Here is a 6,387-nt window from a genome sequence, read left to right on the forward strand (position 1 = left end):
AGTTTAAAATGTAACTTGTGTTCAGATTGTGTGATAAATTGGATGACAACACGACTTAAAACAATTAGATGGGAATCTTAATTTGGAATCTATTAAAGTAGAATCTGCACAATTCACTAAAATTTGAATGTCATTACGTACTGGATACTCTGATGGTCAGTGGTGTCCACCTCAAGCCGTTCAGGGGCATAACAGAGCCATTCTTGCACTGTTGCAGCAAAGACAAACTCTGAGGCCGCCCTTTTCTCTTTCACTTGTTGTAGGGCATCTGAAGAATAAAAAACAAAAAAACAAATGGGAAGTTAGAACTGCACATTGTGTATGGGGTGTGTCAGTGGCAGAGCACTGTTTGTACTAAATTCACATGCCTGAATATCTCTGTTGTAGTATTCTGTTTACATTGAAAGAAAATTATAGCAGGATTTGAGTTTTTTTCTCTTATCATGCATTCATTTACTTTTTACCTCGCCAGATTGCTTTGATTACTTACATTGTATTTGCAAAATATAAATACATTAAATATCACAAGGTATTCCCACTAAAACATATGTAATATGTAGCTTTATTTCCTGTTTAATTATGGTCTAAAGCTGGCTGAGCACCCCTGGAAGCCCAACCCCCCATAGGACTTGGTTTCACGTCTCTAGCTAGTTCAGTTCCTTAGATATGACACTTGGTATGGGGTCCAAACAGTGTGGAAGATGCCTGAGGGAAGGACACTGGGTCACAAAAATTGACAGGATTCACCCTGTAGGCAACATTAATGTTGACACAAAATTTCATTTCAATCCACCTAATAGATTTTAAGATATCCCACTCTGGATCTAACTGCTGACAGACTGGCATGGTGACGTATACAGCAGACCAAAAACTGTCACTAATATAACATTTCCCATCCCATAAATGTTTTTTTTAAATTTATTTCTGATTTTCCCCTTTTTCTCCCAATTTAGTGGCCAATCGATCCCTATTTTAGTTCAAACACCCACCCTCGTACTGTATGTATTCGCCAACTGCATCTCTCCGGCCGGCAGTCTCGAAGGAGACGCCTCACCACTTTCGTGACAAGGCGAATCCAGGCCGAACCACTGCTTTTTCGGTAGAGGCTAGTTCCCATCGATGCAGAGAACGGTCAACTGAGCATGCGCAAGTACTCGGTGCCTCCGTTGTTTGGGTAGGTTAAGGTTGAGGTTAGGGCGGGGTTAGGGTTAAAGTTAGCTAATCAGACGCAGAGTAGGGGTGGGTCTTCCTAGAATCCTAGCGCCTGGATGCTACGCGGGGTGTGTGGAGGCATGGTAGAGGCATTTCGCGCATGCTCAGTTGACCGTTCTCTACTCCATTTCCGTTCTCTGCATCAACGGGAACTAGCCTCTACCCTGCTTTTTCCGACACACACAGAGACGCATTCATGTGACGAACACAAGCCGACTCCGCCCCCCTCCCGAAGACAGCGTTGCCAATTATTGCCGCTTCATCGAATCCGGCCATAGCCGGATCTGACGAGACCGGTCCCCAGTGGGCAACTGCATCGACACAAGGCCGATGCTTAGACCGCTACACCACCGCAGACCCACATCCCATAAATGTTAAGAAATGGCCAAAACTGAAATCATACTAACTGCCCTTTTAACAGTTTTCTCCATTCTTTACTGACAATAACTTACCAAACATGCACATCTTGAGCCCGGTGTCTCTGAATACTGTTTTTCGTTCATGCATATCTTTCAGTTTCTTCCCTGGCCAGTTCATCTGAGACGCCAGCTCGTTGGTTATAGGACAGGCAAACATCCTTCTAATGCGCGCTTCAACAGATGCTCCTCCCACAATGGCAAAACAGCCAACCTATAAGCGGGTTTGGGTACATGTTTGCATAGAACATGGATAGGTTACCAAAAAAAAATGCAATGCGGGTACATGGGAAAATTTTTCCTGCCAGACAATATTTAAAGCAATATTTGCCTAGTAGATGTGCGGTGAATGAAAAATCTGATTTACTTTTAAAAAAAAAACTTAAGATTTAAATTTCTGTAACGTGCATGGATAAGTACACACGTTGGCCGCTGAATGGCGGGTCTGACCCTTTAGTCGAGCGGTTAGCGATGTCTCCTGCGGTGCGGGCGATACGGGTACGCTTCCCGGCCGCGGCACTTCCTGTGGTTGCGTTGTCCCCCGAGCTCACTACGTTACCATCACACGTCTGGATGTCTTCGCTTTGAAGAATCCACTCAGCTTCTTCTAACTCAGTTAAGTCTATTAGAGGAAGCGAGAGAGGTAATGGGGGAGATATTGGTAGCTGCAATCTCATGAAACATTGGACCTCTTGGCGAAGTTTTTTCACTTCAGACACCTGTCAGCCAGAGTTTCAGTGAGTTTTGAAAAAGCAGTGTCTTGAAAGGGAAAGCAGTTGGGGAAAAAAAAGGGAACACTATGTCAACAACTGGTATGATGCGCCGCCGTCAAAGTTTTCATAACCCTTAGAGCATTCTACTTTTTACTGTTGCAGCCTGATTTCAAAATGAATTCAGTTGACTTCCTTTTACAAAATAACAGATTGTATTAACTTTCAGATGATTATGATATATATATATCTATATAGATATATAGATATATATAGATATAGATACATAGATAGATATAGATATATAGATATTAGTAAGTTCCGTAATTACTTGCCTTTTATTATCTGCCTTGATTCTGGACTTTAATAATAACAATTAATAAAGTAAGTAATATTCGACACCTGTAGCGGGCACCAACTGGCAGAAGTTCATTCTTACCGTATGTGAGTGAATCTTGGAAATGTCCCCCTGATGGGCCTACAAGTAGGGAAAAAAGAAGGGCGGGGTGGGGGGTACAAAACATTGGTGTTAATTTTGATGACATATTGACACAATGTGTGTCAAAGATGTACTGTAATACAAAAGAAACTAATCAATAAAACTGGTAAAAAAACATAGAAAATACATAAACATCAGACAAGAAACCCAATTAAATTACACCAGTGGAGTTACAGCACCTCGCACGGAAAAGGGAAACCGGGGGCCCCCCCTAGATAGATAGATAGATAGATAGATAGATAGATAGATAGATAGATAGATAGATAGATAGATAGATAGATAGATAGATAGTTAGACAGATAGATAGATAGATAGATAGATAGATAGATACATACATACATACATACATACATACATACATACATACATACATACATACATACATACATACATAGACAGATATATAGATACCTACCACCTTCTTTCCTTTCTCCCCTTCTTGCCTCCTTCTCTACTTGAGTCTCCAGAGAATGGGCTATTTGTTGGAGTTGGGTGAATTTCCCAAGACAAGGCATAAAATACAAAATCATCTTCTTCTTTCGGCTCATTCCCTGTTTATCAGTGGTTGTCACAGCGGATTTTGTAGATTACATAGGTATCCTGTTAGGGCACAGCACCAATGGCAGCCATTGTTATCCCGGGCCTTGACTGATCCAGTATGGTCTTGTCAATCCGCATACTGATTTGACAAGATTTTAAGTCAGATGCCCTTTCTGAAACAACAACTATCCCTGTGTATGGGGGCACAGGTAAAGTGCTGGATGCCATCCCAGTATTCATTGAATTGTGCCCACGCCTGTCGCTAAGCATACAATACAGAATGAATTTTAGTAAATTTGGCACAGTCACTTATCTTTTCCTTTGGTGTAAGAAGATCAAGTGATGACACTTTTGAAGGATTTAGCAGAGACCATACTCAAAACAAATGTACTGCTAGTGCCATACTGGTATGGGATGGTTTGAACACACTGTACAAATCATACCAACATATCAATGCAACTGAAATACAGGCAAAATTGAAAAAAGACGAATTTAAATATAAAATGAAACTGTATATTTGTCACTGAGCTTCTTAATTGGGGCTTTCTTTGGTATACAGATATCAATCGGCGGAATTATTGAAGGATGTAGATAAGCCCCGAGTCAAAACAAATATGTTTCTCCTACAGGGCAACTGGCTAGATAGATAGATAGATAGATAGATAGATAGATAGATAGATAGATAGATAGATAGATAGATAGATAGATACCTACCTGCCCACCTACTTACTTACTGACTGACCTACCTACCTACTACCTTCTTTCCTTTCTCCCTTTCTTTTTCTTGATGTTAATTTTGGTGACATATTGACACAATGTGTGTCAAAGATGTACTGTAATACAAAAGAACCAATCAATAAAACTGGTAAAAAACAAAAACAAAAAAAAAACATACAAATTACATAAAATCCGACAAGAAACCCAATTAAATTACACCAGTGGAGTTACAGCACCTCGCCTGGAAAAGGGAAACTAAGGCCCCCTCCTGGAGCCAGGCCTGGGAAGGAAGCTTGCAGACAAGAGTCTGGTGGCTGGGCCTTGGCCCTTGGGGCCGGTCAGGCCCAGCATGAAAAAACAACATGGAGCCACCACCCCGTGGACCCACCACACGCGGGGATGAGCATTGGGGTAGGGTGCAATGACTGCCTAACCATGACTGACCATGACTGACCTAACCATGCCTAACCATAACTGACCATGACTGACCTAACCATGGCTGACCATGACTGACCAACTGCCTAACCATGACTGACAAACTGCCTAACCATGACTGACCATGACTGACCTAACCATGCCTGACCATGCCTAACCATGCCTAACCATGATGACCAACTGCCTAACCATGACTGACCAACTGCCTAACCATGACTGACCAACTGCCTAACCATGACTGACAAACTGCCTAACCATGACTGACAAACTGCCTAACCATGACTGACCAACCCCATATTAACGCCTGTGAATTTAGAATGCTGTTAGAAGGAGTGTTGGTTTTCTTTGTTGACTTTAAGAGCTGCTGTGGACAAAAGCACCAGTGTTTCATAGAAGAACGATTTCATTTTGCGCAAACTTTTGCCTCTTGTGGAAAAAGTCTCTGTTCACCCTCTGGTAGCCGGTGCTTTTTTTTTTTTGAAGAGAAAAGTGAAAGATGTAGAAATGTTTACAGGTGTTTGGATGATATACAACAATGATGTATGTGTCTCTATCTATAGTTATGTATCCGGGTTGTGTGCAGTAAATAATTTCTGCAGATTTTAAGAGGGGAGCCTGACCCGCAGACAAGCGTTTGAAATCATTACACAACTATATCCAATCATCTTGCTGATGGGCTCATTTGCTCATATCGGTCATACAGACGCATCAAAATTAAATTGTGACTAATGGAAAAACTCCTTATTGCAGCTTTGAGCTCGATGCATGCACCGCAGGCACTGTGTTGGGGGTGTGAATTTGCTCTCCACTGGGTGGCACCACAGAGCTCTGAGACCATTGCTTCAGCTGAATCTGGTCTTGGTCCCAAATGTAAGAGATGTAATCTCTCACCACAGGGTCCATACTCACAAAAATAAATTGCTGCTCATGTCATGCAGAGACACAAAAAAACAAAGGCTCAAAACCCATTTTGGTCTCCGGCTCAAGTCCTTCTCACCTCTCTGTCTGTCCCATGCAGAACTGTGCTACAACCCCCCGTCCCCCCACGCACCACTCCACCTTTGTGAGTACAGAGCATAGTGTTTCTGTCTCAGCGGAGTGTCAGCATGTCTCTTCACTTGATATGCATTAGATTTTTCACACTTTTGGCAGTTATCTGATTCTAACTCAGTATGCTGCCAGGGGAAATTGAGTCCTAAGGCCAGGAGATACACAGAGAGAGCGCAAGACAGAGACAGAGAGAAAGGTTGTTTTTTTTTTGTGGCTTTTTAAATTCATTACACAATTCTGCCATGATCTCTACGGAGCTCATCTGGCTGCATGAGGCCATGAAGGTCTATGTTAAAGTTATACTATAGGGAGAGCTGAGCAAACTAAGCTGTCACTGCAATACAAGAATGATTCGCAGTCCCCACACTTTAATATAACCTGCTTTCTCATGTTGATGCTGTACAAGGAAGATGGGGGGGGCATAGTTCAAATACAATCTGCTGAGACTTGTTATAATGCACTATGCCCTCGAGTTCCATATTATGCAAGGAATTCATATTAGCCTCTTTGGGCGGAAATCGCTTACCTCCTCCTTCAGCCACTGTCATTTATCAGACAGTACAAAATGCAAGGTCCACTATGGTCTGGGAACATCTTTAAGACACAACATGCTTTCAAAACGCACTAGATATTTTCAAAAACTCACGGTTGGCCTAAAAATAGGGCTGTCGTTACTTAATCTTGAGAAGTCAAACAGTTTGGAAATGCTGTGATGTTTCCCACCTGCAACAATTTGTTCAATTAATGTATGCTTCAATGTATTTCATATCAAATACTAACGGAATTGCCAACTATGCCTTTATGATTG

The 6,387-nt window shown here is 41.9% G+C and overlaps 1 long non-coding RNA gene across 1 annotated transcript; it reads right to left on the reverse strand.

The window, feature by feature from the left end:
- Positions 1-236: 236 nt before the first annotated feature.
- On the reverse strand, positions 237-2,143 carry LOC130133381 (uncharacterized). Its single transcript, XR_008813512.1, has 3 exons — positions 2,053-2,143; positions 1,665-1,842; positions 237-268 (listed from the first exon to the last, which is right to left on the reverse strand). It is a non-coding gene; the product is annotated as an uncharacterized LOC130133381 (long non-coding RNA).
- Positions 2,144-6,387: the final 4,244 nt, after the last annotated feature.

The sequence above is a fragment of the Lampris incognitus genome, unplaced genomic scaffold (genome assembly GCF_029633865.1).
Source record: "Lampris incognitus isolate fLamInc1 unplaced genomic scaffold, fLamInc1.hap2 scaffold_296, whole genome shotgun sequence".
Taxonomy (NCBI): Eukaryota; Metazoa; Chordata; class Actinopteri; order Lampriformes; family Lampridae; genus Lampris; species Lampris incognitus.